The 17969-nt window shown below is 41.5% G+C and overlaps 1 protein-coding gene across 4 annotated transcripts in view; it reads right to left on the bottom strand.

Moving 5' to 3' along the window:
• traf7 (TNF receptor-associated factor 7) overlaps positions 1-17969 on the bottom strand; it is a 67110-nt gene that overhangs the window by 39802 nt on the left and 9339 nt on the right. For 3 of the 4 annotated variants that reach the window (XM_087997971.1, XM_043711205.2, XM_043711202.2), the window contains exon 1: positions 9728-9884. The exons of the other annotated variant lie outside the window; for it this stretch is intronic. The gene's annotated coding sequence lies outside the window, so the exon portion shown is untranslated. Of the gene's footprint in view, positions 1-9727; positions 9885-17969 lie in introns of those variants that run through there. 4 annotated transcript variants of the gene reach the window in all.

A 17969-nucleotide genomic window follows, 5' to 3' on the forward strand; every position in this document is an offset into this window, starting at 1 on the left:
AGAAATATCACATGATGCAAATGGTTAATGAAGGTCCTTACAGAAAACAATTTTGTTTGAAGGCACAAGTCATTTATGACAGTAACAGTTAAGGCACATTAAAACATAATACAAAAATTAATCCTTCACTAGAGACAGTTCAATTTATAAATGAACCTTGGCTAGTGTTTGCCTTTAGTAAAGATCCCTATTTGTGAGAGCATGATTAAAATGAATAACTTACTCTTTGGTAGATCATTTCACTATTCAATGCTGCAGTATCCTTTTTTTTAGCTTTGACAAAGGGTCAGTTCGATTCGAAACATCAGCTCTTTTCTCTCCTTACAGATGCTGCCAGATCTGCTGAGATTTTCCAGCATTTTCTCTTTTGGTTTCAGATTCCAGCATCCGCAGTAATTTGCTTTTATTTTTCTGCAGTATCCCAGGACTGAATACTTGGACTATCCAGAGTTTATTGGCAAATGCTATTTAACCACACCAGCTAGCCCAATTTCTTTCTCCAACAGTAAATTTATTCGGCAAAATATTATGGTCATTGGAGAAAGGAATGGTGCACAACTGTTCATTATATGGTTCCTACACTACAGCATGACGAAAGTTAGTAAAGCACTTTGAAACTTTTATTGGTCACGGAATGTGCTCTAAGCATGCAAGCCTTTGTTTCTTTTACAACTGATCATTGACCTTGAGGACTATTGAGTGGCATCTGATTCAGCACAGCAGGGAATCTGGGACCCATTTGCTTAGAGCAAACAGCAATCTGGCTCTTCTACCAGACTGAAGAATCTATATTGAAACTCAGATTATAAACCGGGAAACACAAAATAAAATAGCTGGGAACCTCCGTTTCTGTCGCGACACTACAGATTTCCAGCAGAAACTCAGCACCCACGTACCAGTCGAACTGGGAGCATTTCTCGTCACAATGGACATTTCAGCACTTTACACCAGCATTCCCCACGGTGACGACATCACAGCAATATCCTCAGCACTCAACACCAACAACTGCCAATCTCCAAGCACTGTCCTACGACTCATCCACTTTATCCTCAACCACAACATTTTCACCTTTGACAACTAGTTCTTCATCCAGACACACGGAACAGCCATGGGGACCACATTTGCACCCCAATATGCCAACATTTTCATGCACAGGTTCGAACAAGACTTTTTCTCAATGCAGGACCTCCAACCAACACTATACACCAAGTACATTGATGACATTTTCTTTCTCTGGACCCATGGTGAGGAGTCACTGATAAAACTACATAGTGACATCAACAAGTTTCATTCTACCATCAAACTCACCATGGACTACCCTCGACTATCTGTCTCATTCTTGGACACATGCACCTCCATCAAGGATGGGCACCTCAGCACCTCACTACCGTAAACCAATGGATAACATCAATGCTACATTTCTCCAGCTTCCAAGTAAAAACATACTAAAACAGCCATCCCCTAAGGACAAGCCCTACGCACACACAGGATCTGTTCAGATGAGGAGGAACATGGCAGGCACTTGGAAGTACTCAAGGATGCCCTCATTAGAATGGGATACGATGCTCAACTCATTGACTGCCAGTTCCAACGTACCACAGCGAGAAACCGTAATGACCTCCTCAGGAGACAGGCAACCGACAGGGTACCCTTCGTTGTTCAATACTTCCCAGGAGCCAAATAAAACTATGCCATGTTCTTCGTGACCTGCCACACTTTATCAAGGAGGATGAGCACCTTGCCAAGACCTTCCCCAGGACTCCACTCCTCACCTTTAAACAATCGCCAAACCTCAAACAGATCATTGTTCGTAGCAAGCTGCCCGGTTTTCAGGACAACTCCGTACAACCCTGTCACAGTAGGCACTGCAAGATGTGTCAGAGCGTCCACCATTACACATCGGGACTCCATCCACCACGTACACGGCAGGTACTCATGCGACTCAGCCAACGTTGTCGATCTCATACGCTGCAGGCAAGGACGCCCTGAGGCATGGTACATTGGCGAGACCAAGCAGAGGCTACAGCAACGGATGAATGGGCATCGCACAACAATCAACAGCCAGGAGTATTCCCTCCCAGTTGGAGAACACTTCAGCAGTCTGGGACATTCGACCTTGGACCTTCCGGTGACTGTCCTCCAAGGCAGACTTCGGGACATGCAACAATGCAAAGTGGCTGAGCAGAGGCTGATAGCCAAGTTCGATAACCATGGCGATGGCCTCAACCGGAACCTTGGGTTCATGTCACGCTACAGGTGACCCCACTGCACTATATATAATACACACACACACACACACACTGCAGACCCTCTCTCATGTACAGGCTCTCTCTCATACGCTCACACATACACTCCCATACTCACGCACACCCTCTCACAGACTTATACCCCTTTAAATTCACATTCTCTCATACACAAACACCACCTATGAACACACCCACATGCACACAGTTTTGGATTTGCAGAAGTGAATTTTATTGTGCTCAAAAACTGCATGAATCCATGTAAGATTCTGTAAATCCGTTTTTTTAGATTAGAATCAGTCTGACCATTGTGGCCCAGAGAGTGTCACACAGGGCAGCTAATACCTTCAATGCATTATCTGGGCCGACATGCCACCAATTGTTCAAGTTCACTTGAGAACGTAACTTTAAAAAAGTTCTGTGATTTACATATGAAAGAACTAAAACCAATATGTTCATTCTAAAAGATGAGAGACTGAACAAACAGTCCAGGGCTTTTTCAATATATAATTTCAGTTACATCACACTGTAAACTTTTGCTATAAATTCTGGGACTTACAATCTTATACTCCACAACCGCCTGCTGAAGGAGCAGCACTCTAAAAGCTAGTGCTTCCAAATAAACCTGTTGGATTATAACCTGATGTGATGTGATTTTTAACTGAATCCAATGTAAAATCATATGCATAAAGCAATTAAACAGAAATCAAGAGAGGAACCTGTCGGCATCTTTGACATGCTTGATATTACCATCCCCTCCCAACTCGACTGCCTTTTAGCTGGGTGAATTATCACTTGAGGTCCCATTCATATATATGGAATGGTAGTTAAAGAATCACTTTCAAATGCTTCTCTTCCTCAACACCACACCAGTACCTCTGGTGATTCACAAGGACATAGCTTGGGTCCTTATTCCCTATGTACATGCCTCCCAAAAGTGCTGTGTTAGTTTTCACATGTACAATGATGACACCCAAACCTCCACCTCTTTTGTCTCATTTACTGTTGCTAAATTATCAGCTTGTTCACCCGACATCCAGTACTGGGTGGACAGAAATGTCTTCCAATTGTCGAAGACTGAAGCCATGGGTTTTTTTTGTTAAAACCCTGCTCCAAACTCTGTTCCCTAGCTACAGACTCCATCCCCCTGCCTGACAGTCAGAGTAAAAATGTCAGTTTGCAATTTTAGTGTTTAATGATCTAGATATACGCCTTCACTTATATTCATGCCATTAAGATTACCAACTTCCACCTCCTTAACATCACCCAACTTCACCTGTAGCTCATTGGTATCCTACTACCTCTAGACCTGACTGTGCCAATGTATCCCAGCATTTCTCCCATGCTTCAGTTCCTCTGATCCTGCAGTCACCCAAACTCTATTACCAGTGTTTAACTCACAGCAAATCTACTATGCACATACTTCCTAATGTACATTAGCTCTCGGTCAAGCACCCGCCGATTTTTACAATGTTATTCGGGTTTTCAAGTCACTCCGTGGCCTAACCTTATCTCTAAGCACCAGCAGCCACACTACCCTTGCAAATATTGTGCTTCTTGTCCACCCCCAGCTTTAACTGCTGCACCATTGGTGACCGTACCTTCAGGTGACAATGCACAAAGCTCCAGAAATCCCCCCAACACCTCGAGCTCACACTCCTCCTTTAAAACATTCCTCCCAACTTGCCTTTGTCCAAGCTTCTGGTCATCTGACCAGAAATTTAATCAGTTAACTTCTTTAAAAAGGCTAAGACAGACAGAAAAACCATAATTGAAAAGTCAATTTTAAAATAGCTCAACACAATAATGTCAAGATACAGCAAAAAAATCCATATACAGTTCAATGTTTATCAGGGACAAGAAATCACTTTAATCAATTTACTTTCCAACTTGTTTTGCTCTCTAGAGTAGAGAGTACAGTAGCTTTTTATTTGTCATTTCTACCGTATACAACAGATACAATAAAAACAAGACGATGTTCCTCCTTCTTATCGGAAAGATGTTGCGAAACTTGAAAGGGTTCAGAAAAGATTTACAAGGATGTGCCAGGGTTGGAGGATTTGAGCTATAGGGAGAGGTTGAACAGGCTGGGGCTGTTTTCCCTGGAGCGGAAGCTGAGGGGTGACGTTATAGAGGTTTACAAAATTATGAGAGGCATGGATAGGATAAATAGACAAGGTCTTTTCCCTGGGGTGGGGGAGTCCGTAATTATATGGCATAGGCTTAAGGTGAGAGGGGAAAGATATAAAAAGAGGCCTAAGGGGCAACTTTTTCACACAGAGGGTGATACGTGTATGGAATGAGCTGCCAGAGGAAGTGGTGGAGGCTGGTACAATTGCAACATTTAGGAGACAGTTTGGATGGGTATATGAATAGGAAGGGTTTGGAGGGATATGGGCCGTGTGCTGGCAGGTGGGACTAGATAGGGTTGGGATATCTGGTCGGTATGGGCAGGTTGGCCCGAAGGATCTGTTTCTGTGCTGTACTCTACCAAGGGTGCTACATGGGCAGCACAAACTACATAATCATATGTGGCATAAAGTGCATAAGTGCAAAACACTCAAGTTACAGTGTAATCGAAGAATGATAAATAATAGACATTTTCCTAGCAGCAATTCGAGGTTGTGCAATGAATTTCAGATGGGAAATAGTCCAATCACACTGTGTTAAGGAGCGTGATGGCTTGGGGGAAGAAACTGTTGCACAGTTTGGCCGTGAGAAATTGAATGCTCCAGTATCTTCTGCCAAATGGCAGGAGGGAGAAGAGTTTGAGTGAGGGGTGCGTGGGGTCTTCCACAATGCTTTTAGCCTTTCCGATGCAGCGTGTGGAGTAAATGCTTGTAATGAAGGGAAGAGAGACCCCGATGATCTTCTCTCAGCTCTCCTCACTATCCGTTGCAGTTGTCTAGTTGTCAGTTTAAGGTTGTTATTAATCTTGAGAAGCAGTTGCCCCTCAACATACTTCACATGTAAGTCACATTAATTTAATTCACATAGACAGTTTTTACACTTACGCTAGGTGAGTAATTAATTGTCAAAGAAAATCCCTGGTTCAATCTCAACTTAACTGTTGTATGCGACATGCTTAATCAACTAAGACTATTTTTATAGTTTCAAAATGCAGAACTTCTGATTGAAGAAATGCTGCCCTGTAAACGAGGGCGCATCATTCTGAGTCATGAGTAAAAGGAGACCAAGTACAGTTTAATCATTCAATGCTATGAAATGGCATACAGTCAGAAAAGACAAAATTTTGGATATGGAACAGGTACAGCAAGGTAATACAATCAAATTGACAGCCATGAGTATCATTCCAAAAACTAAATACACCCCTTAAGCCTTTATAAAGAAAAAAAGCCCCAGTATTCAGACATTACAATTGGGCCATTCAGCTATTCTGTTAACAAAGTGTGCAGTCAAGTCAGAGTGAGTACACCTGAAAAGGAATGGGATGCACACCTACATCTTGCTTTTGCAAACAGAGAGATTTAGTTTAAATATCTTTCTGCAATCTTTTGCTTTTTGAGCAATAAAACAAGAAATGAAAGCTGGAAGAGATCACAAGATCTACTCTCTGCCCATTTCTAAATTTAGGCAATCTTTCAGTCAGATCAGAATTGACTGCCCCTCAAAGACAATTCTCAGCAGTTGTGTGTGTGTGTGTGGATTTGACCAGTTTGAACTGGCCTCAGGTGTCAAAGTCAGTCAAGGTAAGAGGTTGGCTTGTTCTTTAGAACTGGAGCGACCAACCCATTATCGCCTTCACCTGAAGGTGCTGGAAATATGGTTTGGAAGGGCTGGGGCATGCGCAAAAATTTGAGGGGAGCGTATTGCCAAGGTGAAGAATAAACTGGCCTTTTGGGAGCACCATTCTCTCTCCATTGCAGGTTTAAACCTAGTCATCAGGTGCGAGGCACTCTCTCCGTTGTTGTACATGGTGCAAGACTGGCCCATTCGCAGAACCTGTGCCGTGGCAGTTACTCGAGCCATCTTCCACTCCATCTGGAAGTCTAAGATGGACTGTGTCTGCAAGGACACCACACACAAAACTCGGGGTGGGCAGGGGGAAACTCATCACTGCTCTCATCTGGATGGCCACCTTTGTGTGCAGATGCATCAAGCTGTGCGTACACCCTCAGTACGCAACATCAAGGGTCATGACATTCTGAGGTTCTAACGATTCCTAATGTTGCAAAGGAGGGGTCTGGCCCCATTGTCATGGAATGCTCCAAACGGTTGGACTATTCCATATCACCTGACCTTCATGGAGAAACCTGCAAAGAAAAACACCACATGTCCATCAGGTGGTGGTCAGCATGTAGCGTCCTCAAGACCCTGCTGAAAAAGCAGAAGCTGGATCCTGGTGCGTGGTTTCCTGAGCACACTGTCAAAGTCATTTGGCAGAATGCCTCATCACCGAACTTTCCAACAAGTATCAAGACGTTGCTTGGCAGTTGATGAGAAGAGCACTAGCTGAGAGATCCTTCATGTACGCCTGGTCGGTCTGCACCACCGCACACTGCCCTTGAAGCATCTGCAGGGGGCAGGGGATGGTGACACTGACATACATCTTCTTCTGGGATTTGTCTGTGCAAAGGAAGTCTGGAAAAAGATGTGGGTCAAGTTTTATCCTGAGCATCTCCATGATGCAGGACTCTGTGCTGTATGGACTGTTCGCCAGGATGCACATCTGGGTAAACATCGACTGCACCTGGAGGGCCATTAACTCAGTGAAAGATGCTCTTTGGTCTTCTAGCAAAGAGTTGACCTCAACTGAGTGTTGCAGATTAGTACATTCCAAGGTCCAAGAATACATGCTGAGGGATGCACTAAAGCTTAGGGCTGCTGCCGCCAAAGTGCATTGGGGAAAGACCACCATCCAAGGTCTCTCTGCCAAAGTTGAATGGGGGGCTCTGTTCAGTTATTGGACTCTCCCAACGCCTCAAATATATTTAAATACAGTCTTGTACAAGTAAGAAATGCCTTTAGTTTGTTTATTGAATTGAGTCAAATTCCAATGCTGGTTTGCTTCTTCAAATGGTACTGTAGAGAACCAAGCTGTTTCAGTTACCATGTATACAAAGACAATTTATGAATAAAGTATATTTTTGAAATAAAGAGAAATTGTGTAGATTCCAGTTTATTCTAGATCAAGAATAATGCAAACTTATTTCATTTCAAATCCTAACAGCTAAGAGATTGTTTCATTTATATAATTTCAGTTAATTTCAAGCCCAGAGGTAAATAACTCATTGCACCACCCAGTGAAATGAAGAAGATTTCCAAATGAACAAAAGCAAGTTAGCACAGGTAAAGAGAAACAGCTGCATGTTGCAATCTACAGCACAGAACTTTGAGAATCCTACCTCTACCCCAAGGATGCTTATTAACATAAAATTGTTGGCAGGAAGGATTTGTATGCAAGGGACGTTCCACCTAGTAACTGCTCAACACCAGCCTAGAGAGAGTTGAAGTTGCTGGGACTCTTGCTTGGCATAGCATGTGGCTTCGCCCTACTTCCTTTGCCCTAAAATAATGGCAGGAATGACGGAAGGCTGCAAATTAGCCACTTAAGAATACTAATAGACTCAAGACTACCTGACACCTTCTCCATTCCCACTGGGAATTTTTAAACAGATAGGAAGACCACCTACAGGAATTTGTGCCCCCCCCCCCTCTCAAAATGGCCAGTGGAAGAATATAAAATCCACCCCCTCTCTGTTTATATTGCAAAAAATCACCTGACCTATTGTGGCAGCAGAAGCAGAAGCCTATATATAAAGAGGGTTTCTAACTCAAGGTGCAGAATTAGATCAAGATAAAGAAGGGAAGCAGATGTATGGTTATTTTTCTCAAAATCTGAAATTAACTAGCTAACATGAGGGCATCTTATTTGAATCTGCAGATACTAACAATTAATCCTGTGCAGGTACTGTAGAGCTCTGGGCTAGTAAACAAGGGGCCCAGGCTCACTCAGACACTGATTCCAATCCCACCATGGCAGCTTGTGGAATTTAACTTCAATTAACAGCAAAAGAAATCTGTCATGTTTACCGAGTCTGACCTACATGTGACCCTAGACCCAGAGCAATGTGGCTGACTCTTACATGCTCTTCACAACTCAACCAAATGCTCACGATTACATTCTCAGACAGACACAAATATCTTTGTTCAAGATTCAAATAGGTGTGGTTGAACACAGTGAAAAGAAGCAGAAATGCAGTATCAAAATGAGCATCACTATCACTCTAGATCACTTTCTGCACACACCAAATAATGATGGGCATCACTTTCAATCATAGAAAATACTATTTATCTTGTACTTTGAGCAACAGCAAATAACTCTTTAGACAATAAAACAATTCAATAAGGAGGGGAAAACTGGAATGTTTAGTCATCTCCTTACACAAAGTAACATCAGTCCCTCACTGATCCATTTTCAGAAGCAGTGAAAAGTTTCTCCTTTGTTCTCAAAGCAAACATTTTACAAACTTTCCTGCTGTAAGCACGAACACACAACTGACATGAACATCCCAACTTCTACAATGCAGTGGCAGCAACCCAACGGAAGTCAGGTTATCATTGGATAAACTGCACTGAATACAATGTTAAAAGTCAAATAACGAACCTGTAAGTTGACAAATACAGAAAACAGAAGGTCCAAGTATCTTAAAGACATTGCAGCTTGGGCACACTGGCTTACAGTTTTACAAATCTGCTCAATCAATATTCAAATCTTCTTGATCTCAAATCGTTTTGCTTGATTGTATCAGTTTGGTGTTACTTTTAACTCTTAATTTCATATTCAGAATTCCAAGATGATGTTTAAAATCAAAAGGAGGAAACAAAATATAACATTGCAGCAATGAAGCGAATCTAATCTGCTCCAATCTAATAAGACAAAACTGAATGGAACAAAATGATGTGATACAAACTGTGCTTGCATCCACAGGATGGGAAAATGACCTCAGAGTTTAACTGTTGAGGTTGCATTTCAAGCCTGAAGGTCACATTAATGGGGCACTCAGAATACCCAGATTTAAACATAGTTGAAATAAATCGCACACATTTCAGACGCAGCAAGGACGCTTCACTCTATTCTGAACCAGAAAATCCAATTTCTGAAAAATGTTAGCCTGGAAATCTTCAAACATGTCAGTCTAATCAGACTGCACTTCTGAAAGAGAATATGGCTAAACTTGCCAGATTGTTTTTGAGTGTTGCAGTCTGATTCAATATTGTAAAAAGAGGAAGAAATACAGGAAAGGGAAAGACTTTAAAAATTAGACAAGTTGCTGAAACATATTAAAGCTTAATAAACTGCTCAGAAATAAACATTTCTTTTCTCAAACGATGGACCTTGCTTTTTAAAAAGAAACGTTTTGACTCTGATTCTCCTGCTTGTTCAAGAGTTCTCGTATCAATATTGAGAATTTTTCATTTCACTCTTCCAAAATACAAGCCAGTGTTCAAACCCACATTACCTGCAGCACAGAAATACCGATTATCATGATGTAAAGAAAAACAATGCAACAGTATGATTTTAAAAACAACAAAAGAAATAAGTTGACTGCAGAGAATTGTCTTCCCCTGGTTTTCAGCTGCCTTCGGAGGCAGTCAGTTTGCCAATGATGTACGTAGAAAGGCATGTGGCTGACAGAAAGATATGCAAATAAACTGGAAAAACCCAGATTTAATCCAATAGAGTTTGTCTGGCAGACATAGAAGATTACACCACTGTAAGCCTGACGTCACAGGATCACAAACTCCAGAGGGGAAAACATACATTTCCAACAACTAACTTAAGGTGGCCCAACCTGTCCAAAAACACTGCAAATGTTGGAAATAAGAAATAAAAACAGAAAATGCTGCAAATGCTCAGCAGAAAGTCAGCATTTGTAAAAAGAGAAAAATTAGTTCAGTAACTAATCAGTAACCCTTCATCAGAATTGGGATTCAGATGCAAGGAAGTTTTAAGCAAGGGAAAGGAGAAAGGGTGAAAAAACAACAAGAGGCACAATTGTATAGAAGACAGGTTTATTTACATGATTAGTTAACAGCAGGTTAGTTGATGGTACCAGGCAAAAGCGAGCGGCAGTGGGACAATTAAAGAATAAAAAATGTTGAGAGGAAACACGAATGACAAAATGATGAACAGCTGAAACTCAGAAGCAAAAAAATTCAGAACAAAATTGAAAGCTGTGAAGATAAAGGAAACAAATGAGTGCAGGAGTTATGATGTGAAAATGTTTTACACAAATGGTTATGGAAAAGGATAAACCTTTCATAAAAGATAAAGCGTTTAATTGGAGTATTGCAAATTTTAATGGCAGGAGACAAAAACTTTCAAAAGTTGATTGGAGTAGACTGTTTGCAGGCAAGAGAAAGACAAGACAAGTTGCTGAAACACATGAAAGCGTAATAAACTGCTGAGAAATAAACATTTCTTTCCTCAAAAGTTGGACCTTGCTTTTAGAAAAAAAGTTTTGACTCTGCTTCTCCTACTTGTTCAAGAGTTCTCGTATCAATATTGAGAATTTTTCATCTCACTCTTCCAAAATACAAGCCAGTGTATAGTGGGCGGCACGGTGGCACAGTGGTTAGCACTGCTGCCTCACAGCGCCAGAGACCCAGGTTCAATTCCCGCCTCAGGCGACTGTGGAGTTTGCACATTCTCCCAGTGTCTGCGTGGGTCCCCTCCGGGTGCTCCGGTTTCCTCCCACAGTCACAAAGATGTGCAGGTCAGGTGAATTGGCCATGCTAAATTGCCTGTAGTGTTAGGTGAAAGGATAAATGAGGGGAATGGGTCTGGGTGGGTTGCGCTTCAGCGGGTCGGTGTGGACTTGTTGGGCAGAAGGGACTGTTTCCACACTGTAAATAATCTAATCTAATCTGTAAGTGTTCAAACCCACATTACCTGCAGCACAGAAATACTGATTATTACGGTGTAAAGAAAAACAATGCAACAGTATGATTTTAAAAGCAACTTCAAAACAACAAAAGTGTTGACTGCAGAGAATTGTCTTCCTCAGGTCTTCAGCTGCTTTCGGAGGCAGTCAGTTTGCCAATGATGTACATAGAAAGGCATGTGGCTGACAGAAAGATATGCAAATAAACTGGAAAAACCCAGATTTGATCCAATAGAGTTTGTCTGGCAGACATAGAAGATTACACCACTGTAAGCCTGACGTCACAGGATCACAAACTCCAGAGGGGAAAACATACATTTCCAACAACTAACTTAAGGTGGCCCAACCTGTCCAAAAACACTGCAAATGTTGGAAATAAGAAATAAAAACAGAAAATGCTGCAAATGCTCAGCAGAAAGGCAGCATTTGTAAAAAGAGAAAAATTAGTTCAGTAACTAATCAGTAACCCTTCATCAGAATTGGGATTCAGATGCAAGGAAGTTTTAAGCAAGGGAAAGGAGAAAGGGTGAAAAACAACAAGAGGCACAATTGTATAGAAGACAGGTTTATTTACATGATTAGTTAACTGCAGGTTAGTTGATGGTACCAGGCAAAAGCGAGCGGCAGTGGGACAAATAAAGAATAAAAGAATGTTGAGAGGAAATGTGAATGACAAAATGATGAACAGCTGCAACTTAAAAGCAAAGGAACAAAATTGAAAGCTGTGAAGATAAAGGAAACAAATGAATGCAGGAGTTATGATGTGAATACGTTTTACACAATTGGTGATGGAAAAGGATAAGCCTTCCGTTAAAGTTAGTTTTTAATCGGAATATCGCAAATTTTAATGGCAGGGGACAAGAACTTCAAAAGGTGTTTGGAGTAGACTGCTCGCAGTTAAAAGGACATCTAATAAGTGAGGGAATTCAAGAGCGTGATGATGAGAATTCAGAAGCATTTTGTTCCTGTTAGAATGAAGGGTAAAACTGGTTGGATTAAGGAACAATGGATGAATAAAAATATTGAGGTTCTAGTTAAGAATAAAAGAGAATCTTATTTTAAATATAGACAACTTGGTTTAATTAAATCTCTTAATCAATATAAAGAGTGTAGGAGCATTCTTAAGAGAGAAATCAGAAAGGCAAAGGGGGATATGAGATAGCATTGGCAGATAAGGGTAAGGATAAGGATAATCCAAAGAGATTCAACAAATACATTAAAAGCTAGAGGGTAACTAAAGAGAGGGTAGGGCCTCTTAAAGTGTACAGAACTAGAGGGCATAGGTTTACGGTGAGAGAGGAATGATATAAAAGGGACCTAAGGGACAATGTTTTCACGCAGAGGGTGGTGCGTGTATGGAATGAACTGCCAGAGGAAGCGGTGGAGGTTGGTACAATTGCAACATTTAAGACACATCTGGATGCATATATGAATAGGAAGGGTTTGGAGGGATATGGACCAAGTGCTGACAAATGGGACTAGATTAGCTTCGGATATTTGGTCTGTATCCATGCTGTTCATCTCTATGACTCTAAATGCAAGGAACTGCATTTTGGTACAACAAACAAGGATAGGGCTTATACTACTAATTGTAGGGCCTTGGGTAGTGTTGTAGAACAGAGGGAGCTAGGGGTGCAGCTATATAATTCTTTGAAGTTTGCATCACATGTAGACAGAGTGGTTAAAAAGGCATTTGGCAAGTTTACCTTCATTCACAGTCCTTTGAGTATAGGAGTTAGGAAATCATGTTGAGGTTGTACAAGCCTTTGATGAGGCCTATTCTGGAATACTGTGTCCAGTCCTGGTTGCCGAGATAGAGGAAGGATATTGTTAAGCTGGAGAGGATTCAGACAAGATTTACCAGGATGCTGCTGGGTATGGAGGGTTTGAGTTATAAAGATAGATTGGATAGGTTGGGATGTTTTTCATTGGAACGTAGGAGGTTGAGAGGCATCCTGATAGAAGTTTATAAAATAATGAGAGGTATAGATAGAGTTAATAGTAGTTGCCTTTTCCCCAAGGGTGGGGGAATTTCACGACTGGGGGCGTATTTTTAAAAGTGACGAGAGAGATTTAAAAAAGACATGAGGCAATTTTTTTTTTTACACATAGGGTGGTTTGTGTGTGGAATCAACTTCCTGAGAAAGCTGTGGGTGTGGGTACAATTACAATGTTTAAAAGAATAGAAAAGTTTGGAGGGAAATGTGCCAGGAGCAGGCAGGTGGGACTAGGTTAGTTTGGGACTAGGTTAGCCTGGGCTGGTTGGACTGAAGGGTCTGTTTCCATGCTGTAATACTCCATGACTCTAACTATGCAAATGAAATAAGGTACTGTTCCTCAAGTTTACAATTCTCTCTGATGTTGGAGGCAGTGCAAGAGAATGTTGGAGAAACAAAATAACATAACCAAGAGCTTGGAGTCCCGCCCATGGACAAAACTGAAATCTTGCACAAAAGGGTCACTCAAACTTTGCTCGGTTTCCTGAAATGTTTTTTTAAATTTATTACACTGTATTTGCTGATCTCTATGTGGCAATATAACAGCACAAGAAATAGAAGCAGGAGTTGGCTATTTTGTCCCTCAAACCTGTTCATGGTTTGTGTGATTGTACCCTTAATTCCACCCTGCTCCCATAACTTTGACTACCTTGTAGATCAATAATCTATTCTAAGTCAGCCTTTAACTCTTTAATTCATTCATCCATCATAGCCATCACTGGCTGGGCCAGCATTTATTGCCAGTTCCTAGTTGCGCTTGAGAATGTGCTGGTGGGCTTCCTTCTTTAAATGCTGCTTAGGCCGACCCACAATACGATTTAGGTGTGAATTCTCAGTTTTTCACCCAACAATACCGAAGGAACAGTAAATACTGATGAACCAATTCCACTGTTGGCTTGCATCAAGAATTCCAAAGACTAACAATCTCTCTGATAAAAGAAATTTCTCACCTCCATATTAAAGGAACATTGCTTATTTGGCTGAGGTTACTATGAAAGAGTCTCCTTCTCAACCTCTCAAGACTCGCCTCAAGTTGAGTGATCCTCAGGTTAAGCCACCCGCAGTCACCTCTGAAGTCCACAGAATCCCTACAGTGTGGAAACAGGCCTTTCGGTCCAACAAGTCCACAATGACCCTCTGAAAAGTAACCCACCCAGACCCATTCCCCCTATCCAATTATCCTATATTTACCCCTAAGTAATGCACCTAACCTACACATCCCTGAACACTAGCAATTTAGCATGGCCAATGCACCTAACCTGCACATCTTTGGATTGTGAGGGGTAACCGGAGCACCCAGAGGAAACCCACATAGATATAGGGAGAATGTGCCAACTCCACACAGATAGACACCAGAGGGTGGAAGTGAACCAGAGTCCCTGGCGCAGTGAGGCAGCAGTGCTAACCACTGAGCCACCGTGCCGCTTATCTGCAAAAAGACAGCAGTCCTATGGTCAGGTAAGTCTATAGTGACTTCATCTTTACTTATTTGGGAACTGTGCCCCCTAATTCTAGACTTCCCCACGAGAAAAGATCTCCTCAGCACTGATGTCAAGACTGTTCAGAATTTTATGTGTGTAAGAACTTCAAGTCTGAATCTCCTGAGCTTCTATGTCCTTTTTCCTTATTCAAGCTCTTCGCCCCAATAATCAATGTGGTGAACATTCTCTTTACTGCTTCCAGAGTAAGTAGATTCCTCCCCAGTCAAGGATATCTAAACCATAACTGTTGACTTTGTATCCTCTTCACAACATACTTTCCGCAGTAAATTGAGAAAATCTGCTAATGGGTGAAACAACTGAAGAACAGTGGAGGATGTTTAAAGGAATATTTAACATGATACAATACCAGTTTATACCAGAGAGGGAAAGGCTCCACTTCACAGAAAATACAGTCCTGGACAATTAAAGAGACAAGGGATAGCCTAAAAAAAAAAGAAAGGACTCACAAAATCAAGAAGAAGAAATTTTAAAGTGACAGAAAGGGAAAGTGAGTGGTCATAAGCAATGTTGATCCATTAGACACTGAAAGTGAGGTCATTGCCAATGACTATGGAAAAATGGCAGACATGTTGAATATAACATTTCCTTTGTAGTTACAGTAGAAAGGGAGGATAGTTTGCTAGAAGTCACAAGGAAATTAATGGAATTATAAAATGTCAAATCCCCAGGAGCTGATGGTTTCTGTCACAGGGTGTTAAAGGAAGGAGGGCAGCACATTGAGAATGCCTTAACTATATCTTTCAGAGTTCTCTAGATACAAGAGTCATTCCTCTGAATTGAAAAACTGCATGTCACTGTGCTTTTTGAGAAGGGGAAAGGAGAAAAAAACAAGGAATTACAGAAAGCAAGCCTATCATCAGTAGTGGGGAAATTGTTGGGAGTCTATAATCAAAGATTGATTAAAATTTTTCAAAACTTACCCTATCAGGGAGAACCAACATAGATTTACAACACATTAGTCATGCTGACAAACCTAACTGATTTTTTTTTTAAATGAGGTGACTAAGGTTGTGGACAGGGGAATGTCTATGGCTATTGTGCATATGGACTTCGAGAAGGCATTTGATGACATCCCAGATAACAGACAGTTAATTAAAGCCCATGGAACTGAAGGCAAATTACTGACATGACTGGGCAATTGGTTGTGTGGCAGATGACAGAATGTAGAGATTCAAAGTTTGTGAGAAGATTTGTAGCTCGGGTGCTCGTTGCTGTGGTTCTGTTCGCCGAGCTGGAAGTTTTTGTTGCAAACGTTTCATCCCCTGTCTAGGTGACATCCTCAGTGCTTGGGAGCCTCTTGTGAAGCGCTGCTGTGGTGTTTCCTCCGGCATTTATAGTGGCCTGTCCCTGCCGCTTCCGGTTGTCAGTTTCAGCTGTCCGCTGTAGTGGCCGTATATTGGGTCCAGGTCGATGTGTTTGTTGATGAAGTTTGTGGATGAGTGCCATGCTTCTAGGAATTCCCTGGCTGTTCTTTGTTTGGCTTGCCCTATAATGATAGTGTTATCCCAGTCAAATTCATGTTGCTTGTCGTCTGCATGTGTGGCTACTAGGGATAGCTGGTCGTGTCGTTTCGTGGCTAGTTGATGTTCGTGGATGTGGATCGTTAGCTGTCTTGCTGTTTGTCCTATATAGTGTTTTGTGCAGTCCTTGCATGGGATTTTGTACACTACATTAGTTTTGCTCATGCTGGTTATCGGGTCCTTCGTTCTGGTGAGTTGTTGTCTGAGCGTGGCTGTTGGTTTGTGTGCTGTCATAAGTCCTAGTGGTTGCAGTAGTCTTGCTGTCATTTCAGAGTTGTTCTTGATGTACAAGAAACATCTCTGAAACGACACGACCAGCTATCCCTAGTAGCCACACACGCAGATGACAAGCAACATGAATTCGACTGGGCCAACACTACCATTATAGGGCAAGCCAAACAAAGAACAGCCAGGGAATTCCTAGAAGCATGGCACTCATCCACAAACTCCATCAACAAACACATCGACCTGGACCCAATATACCGGCCACTACAGCGGACGGCTGAAACTGACAACCGGAAGCGGCAGGGACAGGCCACTATAAATGCTGGAGGAAACACCACAGAAGCGCTTCACAGGAGGCTCCCAAGCACTGAGGATGTCACCTAGACAGAGGATGAAATGTTTGCAACAAAAGCTTCCAGCTCAGCGAACAGAACCACAGCAGAATGTAGAGATAATAGATAGGTACTCTAATTGGCAGGACATAAAAGTGGTGTCCCACAAGGATCTGTGTTAGGGCCTCAATTATACACTTTATTTATTAATGATTTGGATAATGGCATATAGAGTCATGTGTCATCAGCAAATTTGGATACAAAGATGGATGGCATTGTAGACAATATAGATGATAGCATAAAATGACAGAGGGATATTGGTAGACTTGGTAAATAGGCAGAACTGTGGCAGATGGGAGTTCAATGTAAGCAAGTGTGAGGTAATCCATTTTGGATTGAAAATGTATAGATCAGGATGCTTTCTAGATGGTATGAAGTTAAAGGCAGTCAATGTCGAACAGGCTTGGGGGTTCAGGTGCAGAGATCTTTAAAATGCTATGAACATAGATCAAACCAATCAGGAGAAAAGTTACAACGCACTTTTGCACACAAAGAATATATATTTGGAACTCTCTTCTGTAAGAGACACTGGATGCAAGATCAGCTGTTAATTTTAAATCTAAGATAGTTTTTTTTTGGTTAAGCAAAGGTTTTAAGGACTCTTGGGTAAAGGCAGGAGTAAGGCCACTGATCAGCCATGATCTCACAGGTGGAAGGGAACAGGCTCAAGGGAGTGAATGGCCTACTCCTCTTCCAATGTCCCTACATACTTCCCTACCTACTTTTACACTTTCAGGAAATTTGGTTACATTATAATCAATTCCTTTTTTATATATCATTTAATATAAATTACAATTAGTTGAGGCCCCATCCAAATCTATAGGATCTCTCTAGCTGTACTTTGCCAACGTGAAAACAATCATTTGTTCTGATCGGATTCCCAAAAGCCCATAGTTCTCTGCCCATATTTACTTTAATTCTCATCTTTGTAATGACCTTTTAAGTCAAGTCTTACCATATATCTTTTGGAAATAACACATACAACATGTACTGGCTTCCTTTTATCCAGCTAGCTTGTTACATCCATAAAACACCAAAGAAATTGTCAAACAGGATTGCAGTTTCATAAAACCATTTTTACTCTACCTGATTGCATTATTGTTTTCTAAATGTCTTGTTACAATGTCTCATTTCTACTCATTCAATAACAGATTCCAACATTTTCATAAAGACAGATGTTA

The sequence above is a fragment of the Chiloscyllium plagiosum genome, unplaced genomic scaffold, assembly GCF_037043375.1.
Source record: "Chiloscyllium plagiosum isolate Xiang-an unplaced genomic scaffold, Cpla_swu_hap1 HiC_scaffold_20, whole genome shotgun sequence".
NCBI lineage: Eukaryota > Metazoa > Chordata > Chondrichthyes > Orectolobiformes > Hemiscylliidae > Chiloscyllium > Chiloscyllium plagiosum.